The sequence below is a fragment of the Somniosus microcephalus genome, unplaced genomic scaffold (assembly GCF_052327205.1).
Source record: "Somniosus microcephalus isolate GS21.2 unplaced genomic scaffold, FLI_Smic_1.0 scaffold96, whole genome shotgun sequence".
Classification (NCBI taxonomy): Eukaryota; Metazoa; Chordata; class Chondrichthyes; order Squaliformes; family Somniosidae; genus Somniosus; species Somniosus microcephalus.
This window is the reverse complement of record NW_028225283.1, coordinates 510825-528716: the sequence shown is the minus strand read 5'-3', so window position 1 is coordinate 528716 and position 17892 is coordinate 510825. Positions and strand designations below refer to the sequence as shown.

The 17892-nt window shown below is 47.4% G+C and overlaps 1 pseudogene; it reads left to right on the top strand.

Moving 5' to 3' along the window:
• Positions 1-4566: 4566 nt before the first annotated feature.
• Positions 4567-13946, top strand: LOC147083080 (uncharacterized; annotated as a pseudogene).
• The last annotated feature ends 3946 nt before the right edge of the window (positions 13947-17892 follow it).

Here is a 17892-nt window from a genome sequence, read left to right as displayed (position 1 = left end):
ATCGCATTGAATAGCGGAGCAGGCTCGAGGGGCTGAATGGCCTACTCCTGCTCCTATCTTCTATGTTTCTATGAATACTACACCCCTCCCAATTCCACTTCCCTAGCTAAGTTGGGCTCCAGAGGACCAGGGATAATGCTCACCAGAACGACTACTTTTGACTGTTGTAGAGGTTCGCAATTTCGGAGTTCTCTAGATGTGTCGGTTGGGTCCTGCCGTACCCCGGACGCGGTAGAGGACTTCACCTGCTTAGCTGGTCAGTCATCACGAGTCTACTGATGCGGTACGGTGTGTATTGGATCTATCAGGTGAGTACCCAATTTCCTTTGGTTACAGGACCTGATGACTGCGGGTTGTAGGCGATGTGCCATTTCCCCTCAATGCCGAGTACAATGAGGGCTTAATTGCCAGGGCAATGTCTGCCCCTGGGTCATAAACTCCACACCCTATAGGTCGTTCCCCAGCAGATACTGTGCTTGAACCGTCTACATAGATTTCGCGGCCTCTGGGGTGTATCCCGGCCCGAAAACCTATGTTGACTTCCCATACTCCTTCAATGGGCCGGCCCTGGATAGATCATGTTGGCTGCGAGCTTCGGATCGCAGAGACCTTTCACCCTTAGGTCCATCTGGGAGAGAAGCAGGGTCCAGCGAGCAATGCAGACACTGCTCACTGTCCCATCTTTAATTCTCCCATCTAGGAGCATCTGGGTGGGCGTGTGATGGGTGAGGAGGGTGATGGGCGAGGTGCCTGTGAAGATCAATGATCTGCTCACAGCCCAGTGAGTGCCGATGAGGTGCCTCTCACAGTTGGAGTAGCCCTGCTCCACATCGGTGAGTATCCTGGAGGAGTAAACCACCGGTCTCAGCTGACTGTGCCGTTTCTGGAGCAGCACGGCACTCAGACTGTCCCCGCTGGCTGCTAACTCCAGGAAAAACTCCTTCTCCCCACCAATGGCCCCTAGAGCCGGTGCGGTCTGCAGATCTTGTTTGAGTTTTACAAATGCTGCCTGGCAACCCTCACCCCAAACCCACTCCACTCCCTTATATAGGAGTCGGAGCAGAGGGGCTGCTGTTGCTGTGTAATCCTCAATAAAATCTCTGCAGTACCCTGTTAGCCCTAGAAAACATCTCACTCCTGTCACTGTATTGGGGGCTGGGAACTCCTGTACTGTTTCCCTTCTGGCTTTATCGATGGCCCTTTCCCCTGCTCGCAAAGTCAGCCCCAGGAATTTTACTACCTGTTGGCCGATCTGTAATTTCTTAGGGATTATTTTAAAGCCTTCTTGCCTGAGCAGCTCCAGCAGTTCAGCCAGTAGTGGACCGTGCTCCTCTCCTTCATCGGTGAATAGGAGCAGGTCATCCACATACTGAACTAACTGCCGAGGCCGGCTGAAGCCCTTCAAACAATCTGCCATACATTGGAGAAAAATGCTTGGTCTGTTGTTGAACCCCTGTGGTAGGCAGTTCCAGGTGTATTGTTGGCCTTTAAATGTGAAGGCAAACTTGTACTGGTCCTCTCTCCGTAGAGGGATGGACCAAAACCCGTTGGAAATATCCAGCACCGTGAAGGTGGTTGCGGAGGCTTTAATACTTACAATGAGGTCGACGACAGCTGCGACCGTGGGTGCACAGGCGGGGATGTTTCGATTGAGCACAAGATAGTCCACCATGGCTCTCCAGGAGTTGCCCGGTTTGCCAACCGGCCACAGTGGAGAGTTCACGTGGGTGGCTATCAGTCAAAATACCCCCTGTTTAACCAGACATGTCATGGCCATTTCCATGTCTGCCTTCGCCTCCTTGGGGAAATTATACTGCTTTTGTGGCTGGGTCATGGGGTCCCCATCTACACTCACTTCGCCCCGTTCAAACTCCCACAATCATGCTTGTGGGTGGCAAATGCATCGAGGTGTGCTCGCACAAATGCATGGTACTCCACTGGAGTGTTACTGACCATTTGCTCGAGGTCATAACCCTCCTTGGGTTTTAGGGTACACAAGGTCCCCTTGCCCTGTTTCCCTGGGATAACTGCCACTTCACTCTCTTTGCCGGTGCATGCTCCCCACAGTTCCTGAGATCAACTAGGATCCGGTGGCCTATGATAAAATCAACCCCCAGGATCCCCTTCCCTTCCTGCTCCCTGTTATGTTCATTAATAACTAGACATTTTCATTATGAACAGCTAGATTGAGCTAGTCACTTTATTCAATCATGTGGACTTCTGTACAGCATCCATCTTGACTACTGCCTTGTGGGTAACCTAGTGCATCGTGGGCAGCCCACTCTTATATATACAGCTCCACCTAGCGTACCATTCTAGAGTGACATGTTACTGATCATTACATCCCCCTTCCTTTGAGGTTAAACATAATCAACATCAATCAACTTTCAAGAAAAATGATAAAGATGATGTCAGTAAGACTTTTGTTAGTGCTCTATAAACCTTCGAATGAACTTGGTTTTTTTATATAACGACATAAACACCTTCACAACAGTCAACACATTTTCAAAGCTTTACTTTATGAATTCTAAGCTTTTCATTCTTTTATTATAGTTTTCTTTGTACTCAAAGATTAAGTCTATCAGGCTTTTTTACTTCACGTGTGGATCTTCTCAGCACAGGTAAGTCTGATGTGTTTTCATGAGAGCCTGTATGTGTGTTTGTGTTAGATTGTTCTGGTGGTGAGTGACAAGATTCAGTTGCGACATTGTCATCGATTTGCTCTTGGATAGTCTCTTGTGTTTTTAGGAGGGAACGGCGGTTCCTCCTGAGAATCTGTCCTTCCTCAGTTCTAACAGTGTATGACCTTGGTCCTACTTCCTCCAGAACTGTAGCTTTCCTGTTCCATGTATCTGTATCCTCAATCCTGACAACATCATCCCTTGTCAATGGTTTCAGAGTTTTGGATGACTTGTCATAGTGTGATTTCTGTTTCAGCTTTAACAGTTGAAGTCTCTGTCTCAGTTCCTTACTCTGCTTTTCTTTGCACAGCAGAGTAGCGTGGTGCGCAACTTGCGACCCATTAGGAGTTCAGCAGGTGAAGAACCAGAGTCTAAAGTGGAGGCTTGGCAGCTCAGCAGGGCGAGATAAGGATCAGACTTGCTTTCTGTTGCTTTCTTCAGTAGCTGTTTGAGAACTTGAACACCTTTCTCTGCATTACCATTCGACTGAGCATACAGAGGACTGGATGTGATGTGTTGGATGTCATAAATGTGCTGCAAACTGTTGCCACTCCTTACAGTTGAAGCACGGACCATTGTTGCTAACGGCATCCCTGGGAATTCCATGTCTGGCGAAGATGGATTTCACATGCATTATGACACTGCTTGCTGTGGTGCTTGAGAGCAGCGTCTTCTCAGGATAGTTAGAATAGCAGTCAATCACAATTAGATAGTCTTTACCATTCAAATGAAAGAGGTCCATACCAACCTTTTGCCACGGTGCTGTTGGTAAGTCAGCTACTATCATTGGTTCCTTTGCTTGTTTGTTTTGGTGTTTCTGAAATGTCTCACATTCGCCTACCATGTTCTCAATGTCCTTATTTATGCCAGGCCAATAAACAGTGTCTCTTGCTCTCCTTTTGCATTTTCAATTCCGAGGTGACCCTCATGAATCCTTTTGAGCATGTCTTGACGTAGAGCCTGTGGAATGACTATTCTGTTCTGTTTTAGTAATAGTCCACTTGCGACACTCAATTCTGACCTGATGTGAAAGTACTTTGGACATGAACCTTTTGGCCAACCATGATGAATGTTCTCTATTACTGTTTGTAACACTGTGGCCTAGAAATTGAGTTTGCGCTGCGCCAGGGCTTTAGCGCCGGAAGTTAGCGCCGGCGCTAAGTCCCTTTGCGCACGCCAAAAATGCAGTAGCGCCGCGCCCAAATGGCTGCCGGCGCTGCTGAAGGGTTTTAGCGCCTGAAAACTGGCGCAACGCGCCGCATTGCGGCGCTATTCCAGCGCTGCAGCGCCCGCTGCAGTGCGGCAGGCTCGGGAAGTGCAGGCCTCCTCCTTCCGTTAAGGAGGAGCTGCCTGCGCCCGGCCGCGGCCCGCGCAAATCTCTTCAAAAATGAGCCCGGCACCTCGGACAAGTGCCGGGCTTGCATCTGTTCCGGGGGGGGGGAGAAGTCCGGGGAGGGAGCTGCGGGCAGGCGGCCGGCGGGAAAGCGGCCGGCCGCCGCGCCTCCTTAAAGCGCCGGCGCAGACTCCGACAACACTCGTTTGCCGGAGTCTTAGTTGCGGCTGCCACTGGCGAGGCAGCCGCAACTGAATTTCGGCTTGGGGCCGGGTTACCACGGCAACCGGGACGCTGCGCACACCGATGACGTCATCAGTGCCGGCGCAGCGCTACCGGTCTACCGCCGCGGAAGGGCCCCAGGCAATTTAGGAACCGGCGCCAATTGCAGCGCTAGGCCCTCTAGCGCCGCAAAATCGGTGCTAAGGGCACTGAATTTCTAGGCCTGTATCTTTTACTGTTTCTTCTGCTTTTTACTTTGATTTTGTGCCTGACACGGGCAGCGCAGCTGAAAGCTTGTGATTTCAAATAAAGCTGTTGGACTATAACCTGATGTTGTGTGATTTCATACATTTGTCCACCCTAGTCCAACACCGGCATCTCCACACCGTGGCTACTGTCGACACCACAAACTGCCAGCTCAAAGTGGAGAGGATCTCCAAGAAGATCACGCATATTGACACAGACATCAAGTTTCTACAGAGATGCAAGAAAGCAGACAAGATCCCGAAAGGACTACAGATCACGAAACCACTCAAGTCGACCTACAACACAGACTATGCTGAGAGACTCTGCCGTCGTACCTCTCGGACACTGCTCAAACATCTCATACACCAGCTATACAGCAGACACAGAAACCTCGAAACCGAGATGGAGTCCATGTTCTCAGCCTGTGCTCAGGACACAGCAGACCAGCTACGAGATACCGCCAAACAGACGAGGCAACGGAACTACTCTGCCTACATGCACACCAAGAACAGGAAGCTTGAGAAGCTCGGCATCACCAGCAGCAGCAACCAAGCCTCTCCTGGTACCACGGTTGAAACCACAGGGAAGTCCATCATCAACCTGTCCGACCACACCCTTCAACCAGACGAAATTGAAGTTCTCAGCCGAGGGCTCAATTTCTGCCCCAACACCAAAATGGACCCCATCCGTCTCGCGGCAGACACAGAGGAATTCATCAGGAGAATGAGGCTCGGGGAATTCTTCCACAAATCCCAAGATGTCAGCAGCGAACCCAATGAGACAATCAATGATCCGAACCAGCAGACAGAGGAATCCACAGTGCAGCAACCGAAGAAGAAAGAGTCAAATTGGACCCCTCCGGAGGGGCGCTGCCCTTAGCTTGACATGTATGCTCAAGCTGTCAGGAGATGCATCAATGCCAGATTCATCAGCCACACTCACAAGACAGTCCAGAATGTCACCCGAGCACAACGCAACGCCATCCACGCTCTCAAGACCAACCGCAACATCATCATCAAACCATTAGACAAAGGAGGAGCCATCATCATACAGAACAGAACGGACTATTGCAAAGAAGCATACCGACAACTGGACAACCAGGAACACTACAGACAGTTACCCGCAGATCCGACAAAAGAACACACACGCCAACACAACAGACTGATCAAGACCTTCGATCCAGACCTTCAAAGCATCCTACGTGCTTTCATCCCACGTACTCCCCAAGTGGGAGACTTTTACTGCCTCCCAAAGATAAACAAAGCCAACACACCCGGACGTCCTATCATATCAGGCAACGGAACCCTGTGTAAGAACCTCTCTGGATACGTCGAGGGCATCCTGAAACCCATCGTACAGGGAACCCTCAGCTTCTGTCGTGACATTATAGACTTCTTACAGAAACTCTGCACATACGGACCAGTCGAACCAGGAACACTCCTCGCCACGATGGACGTCTCGGCACTCTACACCAGTATCCCCCACGATGACGGCATCGCTGCGACAGCCTCAGTACTCAACACCAACAACAGCCAATCTCCAGACGCCATCCTACAACTCATCCACTTCCTCCTTGACCACAATGCCTTCACCTTCGACAACCAGTTCTTACCCCAAACACACGGAACAGCCATGGGGACCAAATTCGCACCCCAATACGCCAACATCTTCATGCACAAGTTCGAGCAAGAATTCCTCGCTGCACATGACCTCTAACCAACGCTATACACCAGATACATCGACGACATTTTCTTCCTATGGACCCACGGCGAAGAATCACTGAAAAGACTACACGATAACTGTTGTGTATGTACCTTTAAGAGAATAACTGGTCTCAGACTGCAGTACCGGCAGTGACCACCCTGCATAAAAGGGGCTAGAGAGCATCTGTTTGTTAGTTTCACTATTGACTTCCACCAGTAAAGACTTCTTTGTTTTCACTCCTGCTGGTCCGTGTCTCAATTATTCACGGACTTAACACTGGCGACGAGTAAGAAATGAACTTACCTGCAGCTCGGCAGCACCTCAGACAACGTTGTTGAAGGTCGGAGCCAGAAGAAAGAAAAAAAAAAAATGAGTCCAAAGAAACTCGAGAAACGGGCGTTGACCGTCAATCATCGGTTTGAAAACTTGCAGGAGAGACTGTCAAGAGCCAGGTTCGGTTCACCAGTCTGTGGTTTCGCAGCTAGTCGAGCTGGTGGTAGGTAGTGCTCTGATCCTTCCTGGGCTGCGGCGGGCTGAAGCTCGATCGGGTGGCTTTTCAACGGGGCCGGGCAGCGAGTCAGGAGGCAAAGAGAGAGAGAGAGGGTGGAGCACACAGGGCGCGGCTGGTGCTTCGAAGCCGGGCAGCGTTCGGACCTAAGAAGAGGGAGGGAAGTGTCCCAGAGGGTCCGCTCCATGACGGGAAAGTAATAAAAGAAAAAGAATCAATATTTAACGTGCAAGAATCCGTGGAAAGCAGCGCTAACAACAGCGGGGAAGAAGGCAAAGCGCGGGAGGCGCCATTTTGTTAAATCGGGGAAGAAGGCAAAGCACGGGAGGCGCCATTATAGATTTGCAAGATGCCGAAGACTGGCTGTATCACTGCTTTTGATAATACATTAGAGGACTGGACCACGTATGTGGAAAGAGTCGAGGTATATTTTGAGGCAAACGAAATAGCGGAGGGGAAAAAGGCATCGATATTGCTAAACTTAATGGGCGCTAGAACGTACGGCCTATTGCGGGACCTGATTACTCCAGCCAAACCGAAGGCAAAGAGTTTTAAAGAAATTGTTGCTGTCCTACACGAACACTTAAACCCTGCACCGCTGTTGATAGCAGAAAGATTTAAATTCCACAGGAGAACTCAGCAGAAAGATGAGAGCAATGCTGAGTATCTTACAGAACTACGCAAGCTATCAAAGCACTGCCAGTTCGGAGCAGGACTGGCAGATACCCTACGGGACAAATTTGTCTGTGGACTCCTGAGTGAAGGAACACAGAAGAAGTTACTCACAGAAAAAGAGCTGACGCTAGATAAGGCTTTCAGCGTGGCAGTATCGTATGAAGCAGCAGCCAGGGGAGTTGCAGAAATTCAACAAAACCACAGGAATACAGCACCCACGAAATGACACGGGGATTTGCAAAATGTTATCGCTGTGGCAGAACTAAACATGACCAGAAGGACTGCTGGTCCAAAGACAAAATATGCAGACAATGCGGGAAGATTGGACACATTGCAGAGTTTGCAGGTCTGGGAAGAAGACCAGCGACAACAAAAAGGCTACTAAGGAACCGTACAAGAAAGTACAAAAGATGACGGACAGTAGTCCCGAAGAACAGATGAGCGATAGTGAATCCGAGAACAGGAGACTAAGCTGTCTCAAACTTCACAATGTAATCGCAAAAGAGGATCACCGAACCATTTGGGTCACCCTCACGATAGCAGGGTCCTAAGTTAAAATGGAATTGGATACAGGATCAGCGCTAACCGTCATGAATCGACGAGACTACGAACGGCTATTTTCACACATACCCTTGAGAGAGACATCCATCGTCTTGACGACATATACGGGGCAAAAAGTATACCCCAGAGGAAAGATAAGTGTGCCTGTCGAATACAATGGCAAGAAAATACGGAAATTGTATATCTACATACTGCCAAATGGTGGACCACCGTTATTGGGACGGGAATGGATCAGGAAGATAAACTTGGATTGGCATTCCATTCATGCAATGACGGTGGATGGTAAAAAAGATGAAGATGTCACTCCTGGACGATTGTCAACAATCTTAGCTAATGCCAAAGAGGTATTTCAACAAGAACTGTGCACGCTTAAAGGCGTAACCGCCTCGATAAAAATAGAAGGGAATGCAGTTCCCAAGATTTTTAAAGCAATTCACCCAGCCGTCGAGGCAGAGCTGGAGAATCTGGAGAAGGTGGGCGTGTTGTCTAAGGTCGACTGGAGCGAGTGGGCGACACGAATCGTTCCTGTCATGAAGAAAACGTTAAGCAATAAGTCCGGAGAGCCAAGGAAAATTCGCATCTGTGGGGATTTCAAGGTGACGGTGAACCCTGTCCTTCACACAGTACAATATCCTCTTCCAAGGATAGAAGACATCTTCGCCTCACAGTCTGGAGTTTTTACAAAAATTGACCTAGCACAAGCATATTTCCAGATGGAGGTTGAAGAGTCCTCTAGGAAGTATCTCACGATAAACATTCACAAAGGTCTTTACCAGTATCATCGATTGGTATTCGGAGTAGCATCGGCTCCGGCGATATGGCAAAGAGCGATGGAACAAGTCCTGCAAGGGATTCCGGGGACTCAGTGTTACTTGGACGACATCCTTGTAACAGGTGAAGATGACAGTGATCACCTTAACAACCTAGAACAGGTGCTCACTAGACTACGGGAACATGGGCTGCGAGCCAACCGCCACAAGTGCGAATTTTTTAAGAAACAGATATCGTATTGTGGCCACGTGATTGATGAAGAGGGGTTATATAAGTCCCCTGACAAAATTGAAGCGGTTGTTAAGGCCCCAGCGCCTGAAATGTGTCGCAACTGAGGTCATTCCTCGGATTGGTGAATTATTATCATAAGTTTTTGCCGAATTTGTCGACAATTTTGCACCCACTGCACGCCCTGCTTCGAACGGGGGTAGCATGGAAATGGAGCGATGATTGTAAGCGTGCTTTTCAGAAGAGTAAGGACTTAATCACTTCAAGGGAAGTGTTGGCTCACTAAAACCCAGCACTGCCAATCAGACTGGCGTGTGATGCGTCTCCCTACGGCATTGTTGCGGTACTGTCACATAAGTTCCTTGATGGGTTAGAGAGGCCGATAGGTTTTGCGTCACGCTCGTTAACTTCTGCCGAGCGTAACTACGCTCAGATTGGCAGAGAGGCCCTCAGCCTAGTGTGGGGGGTGAAGAAGTTCAATCACTACCTGCACGGTCAAAAATTCACTCTACTAACCGATCATCAAACTCTTGTCTCCATTTTCCACCCTCAGATGGGTGTACCGAATTTGACGGCACAACGGCTGCAGAGATGGTCCCTTTTCCTATGGAGTTATTCCACTCGACCATAGTCGAATGTCTCCCTGTGATGAATGCAAACATAGAAAACGAAACACGGAATGACCCGACACTATCACGGGTCTATGATTTAACGGTGAAGGAATGGCCAGCACATGGCGAAACACTGCTGCCAGCATTCTCGCCGAGAAGAGAACAGCTGTCAGTGTGCAGAGGGACCTTGATGTGTGGATCCAGAGTAGTAATTCCACCTAAGTTGACGGATAGAGTACTCAATGAGCTTCATGAGGGTCATCTGGGTGGGGTAAAAATGAAGAACTTAGCCAGAGCATTTGTGTGGTGGCCGGGATTCGATAGAGAAACCGAAGAGATGACCAAGAGCTGTGCAGGATGCCAGGAGGTCCAAAATGCCCCACCACAAGCTCCTCTGCATCCATGGGAGTGGCACTCATCTCCATGGCAACGGGTGCACATTGATTTTGCTGGTCCCTTCATGGACTCGATGTTTTTAATTGCGGTGGATGCACATTCAAAGTGGCCAGAGGTAATAAAAATGTGCTCAACCACCACGGAAAAAACTATCACAGTTTTGCGAACCATATTCGCCAGGAATGGGCTGCCTGAACAGATTTGCTCTGACAATGGACCACAGTTTGTGTCTGAAGAGTTCCGGAGGTTCTTAAAGAACAATGGCGTTAAGCATTACACATCTGCCCCATATCATCCAGCCACTAATGGATTGGCCAAGAGGTTTGCCCAAATTTTCAAGAAGGCTATCAAGGCAATGTGTAATGAAGATATACCCCTACAACACAAGGTGGACAACTTCTTGTTTGCCTACCAGAATGCGACACATGTCGTTACCAACCAAACTCCAGCCATGATGTTCTTCAATCGAAGACTACGATGCTGCTTGGATTTGGTTAAGCCAAACGTCTGAAGAGATGTGGAGAACAGGCAGATTCAGAATATGAATGAAAGGCCGACCAGGAGTTTTAAGATAGGTCAACCAGTTTTGGCCCGGGACTACCGCACTGAGAATTGGCAGCCAGGAACGATTTGTACATGACAAGGACCTCTCATGTATACCATGGACGTTGGGGAGAGCATTGTAAGACGCCATGCTGACCAGATTCTAGAGTCACTGGAAAACGTCAACTCCACACCACGATCTGATACACCTGGTAATGAAATTCACGTTCCAATTGCAGCTACCGCAGAACCGGTAATATTGGAAGCAGATGAACCAAACAAAGACATTGATCCCGACGCAACATTGCCAGAAGAACCTGATACCCCAAAGAGGCGTTATCCAGACAGAATCAGGAAGCCTCCTCAAAGACTGAACTTATAATTGCTTAAACTTAACCAATGTATCTAGCAACAGTAATTGTGATTGTAATTCATTATCATTTAGTTGTTAAATGAATGTTATGTACTGTTTATCTAAAAGGGGAGGAATTGTTGTGTATGTACCTTTAAGATAATAACTGGTCTCAAACTGCAGTACCGGCAGTGACCACCCCTGTTTAAAAGGCGCTAGGAGCCTCTGTTTGTTAGTTTCACTATTGACTTCCACCAGTAAAGACTTGTTTGCTTTCACTCCTGCTGGTCCGTGTCTCAATTATTCACGGACTTAACAATAACATCAACAAGTTCCATCCCACCATCAAACTCATCATGGACTACTCCTCAGAATCGGTTTCATTCTTGGACACACGAATCTCCATCAAAGAAAGACACCTCAGCACATCACTCTACCGCAAGCCCACGGACAACCTCACGATGCTCCACTTCTCCAGCTTCCAACCTAACCACGTTAAAGAAGCCATCCCCTGTGGACAAGCCCTGGGAATACACAGGATCTGCTCAGATGAGGAGGAACGTGATGGACACCTACAGACGCTGAAAGACGCCCTCGTAAGAACGGGATATGACGCTCGACTCGTCGATCGACAGTTCTGCCGGGCCACAGCGAAAAATCGCATAGACACCCTCAGAAGACAAACACGGGACACAACCAACAGTGTACCATTCGTCGCCCAGTACTTTCCCGGAGCAGAGAAACTACGCCATGTTCTTCGCAGCCTTAGCATGTCATCGATGCCATCCCCACGCCTCCACTACTTGCCTTCAAACAGCCGCCTAACCTCAAACAGACCATCGTTCACAGCAAATTACCCAGATTTCAGGAGAATAGCGATCACGACACCACACAACCCTGCCAAAGCAACCTCTGCAAGACATGCCAGATCATCAACACAGATACCATCATCACACGTGAGGACACCACCCACCAGGTACATGGTACATACTCATGTGACTCGGCCAACGTTGTCTACGTCATACGTTGAAGGAAAGGATGCCCTGGAGCATGGTACATCGGCGAGACCATGCAGACACTGTGACAACGGATGAACGGACACTGTGCAACAATCGCCAGGCAGGAGTGTTCCCTCCCAGTCGGGGAACACTTCAGCAGTCAAGGACATTCAGCCTCCGATCTTCGGGTAAGCATTTTCCAAGGCGGCCTTCGAGACACACAACAACGCAAAATCATCGAGCAGAAACTGATAGCCAAGTTCCACACCCATGAGGACGGCCTGATCCGGGATCTTGGATTCATGTCACGCTACATGTAACCCCACCTGACGTAGGGTCATCCAGACTCGAGTCATCGTTGCCTTGGTTTCTCCACACAGATGCGGCCGGATCTGCTGTGTTCTTTGTCAGTTTTTTTGTTTTCCATACAGACCCCAGCATCTGCAACATTTGATCCCTTGTGACCCCACCTCATTGTTCTTTGATGTAATGTTTCCCTGACTGAACTGCTGGACACCATTTACACCTGTGATTATCTCTCTGCCGAGGTGTGATTAATGGCAGTTAGAAAGATTACCTGTAAACATCTGACATTACTCTCTGACTATATAAGCTGTGATTTTATGCATCTCTCCACTTCACCTGACGAAGCAGCAGCGCTCTGAAAGCTTGTGATTTCAAATAAAGCTGTTGGACTATAACCTGGTGTTGTGTGATTTCTTAAATTTATAAATAGGGGCAGGGAACAAAAGCAAGGAAGTTATGCTGAATAATTATAAATGACCATTTAGGCCCCGGCTGGTGTATTTGTCCAATTCTTGGCAGCACAATTTAGGAAGGGTGTCAAGGCCTTGGAGTGGGCACAGAGGAGATTTACAGCAAAGGTACAAAGGATGATGGTCTTAATTTATGCGGAGAGACAAGAAATGCTGGAATTATACCCCAGAGAGCACGGAATATTAAAGGGAGATATATTGGAGATGTTGAAATTTATGGCAGGTTTCACAGAGTAAATAAGGAGCAAAAAATTCTACTGGCAGGAGGGTTGCTAACCGGAAGACAAAGATTTAAAATAATTGGGAAACGAACCAGAGGGAAGACGAGGAGAATTTGTTCTACGCTGTGAGTTGTTATGAGCTGGAATGCACTGCCTGAAAAAGTGATCGAAGCACATTCAATATTAATTTTCCAAAGTGAACGGAAGCAATACTGGAAGTGAGGGATTTGCAGGATTGTGGGAAAGGAACAGGGGAGTGGCACTAATTGAATAGCTTTTTCAAAGAGCCGGCACAGGCTCGATGAACTGAAGGCCTCTTTCTGTGCTGAATGATTCTGTGATTATGTGATAACAGAAGCCATTGAGTCCTGGTCTCGTGTGTAGATTTGGCCTCCTGCAGTTTTTGAGCCGGATTCTAATCGTTACTTGTAATCTGATTAAGTCGACAGCGGAAAAGCAAACACAATGTGCTGGTGAGACAAGGTGTGTTGACAAATTTATAATAGAGTTTATAAAAACTAAAATCATGAAAAAATATGAGAATAAAATAGCGGCCATGAATATAAAATATTCATTTATAAAATCCATCAGGCATTCAGGAGAAACCTCTTTACCTAGAGAGAGGTGAGAATGTGGAACTCGCTCCCACAGAGCGTGGTTGATGTGAAAGGCATTGATTCATTTAAGGGGAAGCGTGATAACCACATGGAGGAGAAAGGAATAGGAGGTTATGCTGATAGTTTCAGATGAAGAAGGATGGGAGGAGGTTCGTGTGGAGCATAAACACCGGCATGGAGCAGTTGGGCTGAATGGCCTGTTCCTGTGCTGTACATTCTGTGTAACTTATTCAGCGGAGCATGACGCCCCGCTCTGATCACAGACCTTGCCTGGTTTCAATCAGTGAAGTAAAAATCATTGATTATAATCCTATTACATTATTTATATCTGTTGTTCTCAGGATATACTTTCTTGTGATAACCAAGACATGGATGCAGGTTTCAACAGAAGATTAGCTCAGGCAGGAGTGGATACGGCTGATGTTAGTGATGTGGAAATCAGGATGGAGACTGACTGTGATGCCTCCCACGGTACAATAGCAACGCTCAGCACTAACACGTGAAGGAACTGCCTGAGGAAGCCGGACCCCAGTGAGAGACAAAACGTTACAGGGTGAACAGAAGGAGTTTTGTAATAACAGGACTGATCAACACAAACACTGCCTCAGAGTAATGGTCAGGTATTTGATACGTTGGAAATGACAACTATCTTAGTTTAAGCTGCTCCCCCGGCAGTTACAGCATGGGATTAGGTACAGAGTAAAGCTCCATCTACACTGCCCCATCAAACACACCCAGGGCAAGTACAGTACGCGGTTAGCTACAGAGTATATCTCCCTCTACACTGTACCATTCTCTGTGTATGAGCTGTTCAGTACCACATCGGGTGTGAGTGCAGGCTAACACAGCAAAGGCCTGGGGTGGAGCCTTGGCCTTTCCTGCTCTGTATGGGTGAGGGGCTCAGTACCACAGCGGGTGAGATCAGGCTAACACAGCACCAGCCGGCGATGGAGCCTGGGCCTTTCCTGACCTGTATGGGTGAGGGGCTCAGTACCACAGCGGGTGAGATCAGGCTAACTCAGGGCAGGCCGGGAATGGGGCCTGGCTCTTTCATGATCTGTGGCTGTGTGGGGCTCAGTATCACACCGGGTGTGAGATCAGGCTAACGCAGCACAGGCCGGGGATGGACCCTGTGTTTCTCCCAACGATCACTGCCTCCCCACAATCTCAGCGATGCCCCTCCCTGGGGTGCTCTGCTCCAGTCTTTCTGTCGGATCAGTGTCGAAATATCAATTCCTGCTTCTGTCGTCCCAGTGTATTTGAATTAATCCACTTTTTTCCTGGAACCTCTCTAATATCCTTCCAAACAGTGGCTACTGTTTAGTTGGCAACAGCTCAGCTCTCTGACATTATTGTAGATAATACATCTGGGATTACACCCAGTAATAAAGCACATTCTGTTAAAGGATCATGGCCAGCTCAAAGGGCCCACAGCACACAGAATTTTACAGAACCAAGAGGGAAGCATAACTCCCTCTGTCTATAATCTGCTTCTCACTCCGCATTTGTCTGCTATCATCGATCTCTCCTTTATCTCTTTCACACTCTCGATAAGGTGTACGCCATTTAAGACTGAGATGAGGAGGAATTTCTTCACTCAGAGTGTCGTGAATCTTTGGAATTCTCAGCCCCAGAGGATTTTGGATGCTGAATCATTGAGTATATTTTATATAAATCCTGGACTGAAGGGATTCTCAGTAAAGTTCCTCACCTTTCCAATCATTGTAGAAGCTTCCCCTTTTTCCCCCGTCTCCTATACTGGGGGGTTTGTGTCCCACCAGATCTGCTCTTTGAAGGAAGCGACATTATCCAGTCCCAGTTAGTGTGGCGATGATGCGACTTCCCTCTTTCTCCACGTTCGTGAAGTATTCCTCATTCAAATAAACTATCAATACAAAAATGTTTCATATTAATCCCAAAATCTGCAACTGGAATACAGCGGGGCTGCTTTTGTGACTGGGATTATATTTAACCTGAATGTTTGCAATTAATGAGTCTGTTTTGTAACTTACTTTAATATTACATTGTTCTTTCCTGCCCTTTGCTCTTTTATCGGGTCTAAATTCACTCCCAGTGTCAGCTGTCACTCCAGCTCCTCTGACACTGACATTCCACTGATGGGCCATAACCAGGGGCGGGGATCTCTCACCCGGTGACATCACGCAGGAGTAAGGAGCCAATCACACAGCGGCCTGGAATGATGTCACAAATCGACCGGACACCGTCCAACCCGAGGTGTCACAGTGTCACATGACCAGGCTCTGCTCCTGCTGTGCGGTTTCACTGGGCATGAACACAGGTTGTACAAACAGTCCCGTCTCCGACCCCGCTCCCATCATTGACTCATAGAATGATACAGTGCAGGAGGAGCCCATTCGGACAATCATGCCTTTGATGGCTCTTTCAAAGCACCAACAAATTAGTCCCACTGCCCTGCTCTTTCACCATAGCCCTGCACCTGTTTCAACTTCAAATATGCGTCCAATTCCCTTTATAATTTACTATTGAGTCTGCTTCCACTGCCCTTTCAGTTGGTGCATTCTAAATCACAACAACTAGCATAAATAATCTAATCCTACCGTCGCCTCTTTTGCCAATTGCCTTAAATCTGTGTCCTTTGGCTAACGAGCTTTCTGCCACTCCAAACTGTTTGCCCTTATTAATCTATCAAAAGCTTTCAGGATTTTGAACATCTCTAGCAAATCTTCCCTCAAATCTTTGCTCCACGGAAAACATTTTCTCTTGTCGCTCCACGTAACTGAAATCCCGCATTCCTGGTACCATTCCAGTAAATCTCCTTTAATCCTTCTCGGTCCCTAATTGGCCCCACTCTTCCTTTGACAACACTTTTACTATTTATATGTTTATAAAAGACATTACAGTTACCTTTTATGTCACCCGTTAATCTATTCTCTTTCACCTCTCAGATTTCCTTTACCGGTTCCTCCTTGTGCTTATTGTATTCAGCTTTGTTCTCTATTGAATTATGAACCTTACAATTGTCATAAGCCTCCTCTTTCACTCTCATTATAATCCATATCTTTACTCGACCAGGAAGCTCTAGCTGTGCATGACCTTCCTTTACCCGCCGAACAACCTCCTCTTTGAAGGCCTCCCTTTGATCATTTATGGTTTTACCTGTCAATCTTTGATTCCAATCCGCCTGGCCCTGATCCTTAATAAAATTATTGAAACAGCCTTACTCCAGTTGATTTTTCCTTGTATTTATGCTTAACTACTATAATCCTAATGATATTTTGATCACTGTTCCCCAAACGCACCCCCACTGAAACACTCTCTATTGCCCCAATTCATTGTTGGGCTTCAAAAACACTGATGAAGAAAGTTATCTTGTACAAAACTCAAGAAATCACCCCCCCCCCACCTCTCTGGCCTTTACACTGTTTCTATTGCAGTCTATTTTAGGAGAATTAACGTCCCCCATTATCAGCACGTCTTAGTTGTCTCTCCAAGTTCTCTTGCATATTGCCCAAAGATTTGCTCCTCTATCTCATTCCCACTATTTGATGGCCTATATTACATACCCAGTAGCGTAATAGCAACTCTATTGTCCCTTAATTCTAACCAAATAGATTCTGACCTTTAACCCTCAAGTATATCTACCATTCTACTGCTGCAATCAGTACTGCCACCCCATCCTTTTATTCCTCCCCTATCTTTCCTGAATACTTTGCAGCCAGGAATATTATTGGTTCTTGCTGCATTCCCCTGAGAAAGCAGCTCTCCCAGCAGTGTCCAATATATGTTGGCGAGGGAGATGGAGCCAGGGGACTCCTGCACTACCTGAACATCTCCAGCTCTGTTTCCTCTGTTAACACGCTCCTTGAAACCTACCTCTTTGAGCAAGCTGTTGGCCATCGAACATAATGTGGCTCGATGTCAGGTTTTGATCTTTCTTACTCCTGTGAACCGCCTTGGGATGTTTTACTATGTAAAAGGCGCTATATAAATTCTAGTTTTTGTTGTTGCAGTTTGAGCATCAAGTGCTCACAGTGATGGTAGAAAATAGAGCTCACTTTACATTAATCTGACAGTGTACCCCCGTTTCATACCTAGTGTCAGCATCGAGAGCTCCCAGGGAAAGTAACATGAAGACCGCCCTCTACATTACCCTGACAGTGTGCGTCCACTTTATACCCAGTGTCAGCATTGAGCGCTCAAAGGGCAGGTATAATACAGAGCTCCCTCTACATTAGCATGAAAGCGAACAGCCACCTAATACCCAGTGTCAGCATCGAGTCCTGCTAGGGCAGGGACAATACAATACAATACAATACAAATCGCTTTATTGGCATGATAAGTTACATCTTATGTTGCCAAAGCATCAAAATACATTTATGGTTGAACACATAAACGCGGTTCCATTCATACAGTGTATAAACAGGTATATCCCTGAGTTTATAAATATACATTCGCCTTGTTTATATA